At 42.9% G+C, this 1,009-nt stretch overlaps 1 protein-coding gene across 2 annotated transcripts in view; it reads right to left on the reverse strand.

Annotated features, from left to right (window-relative positions):
- Positions 1-1,009, reverse strand: part of LOC107268245 (AT-rich interactive domain-containing protein 5B) — an 87,841-nt gene that overhangs the window by 68,729 nt on the left and 18,103 nt on the right. The gene's annotated exons all lie outside the window — the stretch shown is intronic.

A 1,009-nucleotide genomic window follows, 5' to 3' on the forward strand; every position in this document is an offset into this window, starting at 1 on the left:
AAAATAGGTGGGATACTCCAAGACGACGAGCAGGGGTGTCGTGAAAGCTGGCGAAAGCTTGTAATTTTGCAAAATCGCCAAAAAAGGCAATTTTTCTTGAAACCCGTCGTTTTGGTATAAAAATACGTGTTTTCGTTTCGAGCAAGGGGAGAATATGTGGAAAAAAGCGATAAAGGGGTGATTTGGGAGCTAATTGAAAATCAAATGCGTCAGGATGAATTTTCAAAGAGGATTATTAAGCTTCGTTCATCCGTACGCGCGATAGGGGGGCGGATCGATAATTATTAATTACTTTTGCTTATCGGGATAAAAATTGCGGATCGTAGTGAGCGCGAGATAATTTATTGGACTTTTTGTTGTTCCTAATCTCTTTTGAAAATTTGAATAATTTTGGGTAGTTAAATTTTTTTTTTTTTTTTTTAAATCGATAATATATATATATATTTTATGCCGTACACTTCATAGGGACGTTATTGGTTGTATGGCATTCATTTCCAATGTGTAAGCTGCGAGCCGCGATTGATGGAGCCAGTGGTGAGGGTGCGGTAATCGACAATGTCTCAATAGAATAACAGGCTCCGAGGTGTATATATACCACCCTTAAGCCCAACCCCAATATCAACTGCGGGGTTAGTCGTATTCTTCGAACCCTTGGGTCAGCCCTGACGACCACCGGCGTTTACAGTAGACTCCGCACCGGCATTTCTCTCCGTCACCATTCTCCCTCTCTGTCCCTCATTACGTCTCAGCGCTCCGCCTTGGCCGTCCACCCTTGTTTCAGCGCCCCGGAGAAACTTTTACCGTCCCGCAAGACCGTAAGACCTATTTCGCGGCAATAATCCACCCCCACGGCCTCCTCGAAAAGAGTATACAACAATATCGTTCCCTAGTTTCAGACTTTTTTTCCTCCCCCGACACTTCCGCGATCTTTTTACAGTCGGCGAGTAACATCGCCGAGTACTGGGTATGGAAGAGAAAGAAGAAAAAAAAAAAAAAAAAAAAAAAAAAA

Source organism: Cephus cinctus, unplaced genomic scaffold (assembly GCF_000341935.2).
Source record: "Cephus cinctus unplaced genomic scaffold, Ccin1 Ccin1_scaffold0048, whole genome shotgun sequence".
In the NCBI taxonomy this organism is placed as follows: Eukaryota; Metazoa; Arthropoda; class Insecta; order Hymenoptera; family Cephidae; genus Cephus; species Cephus cinctus.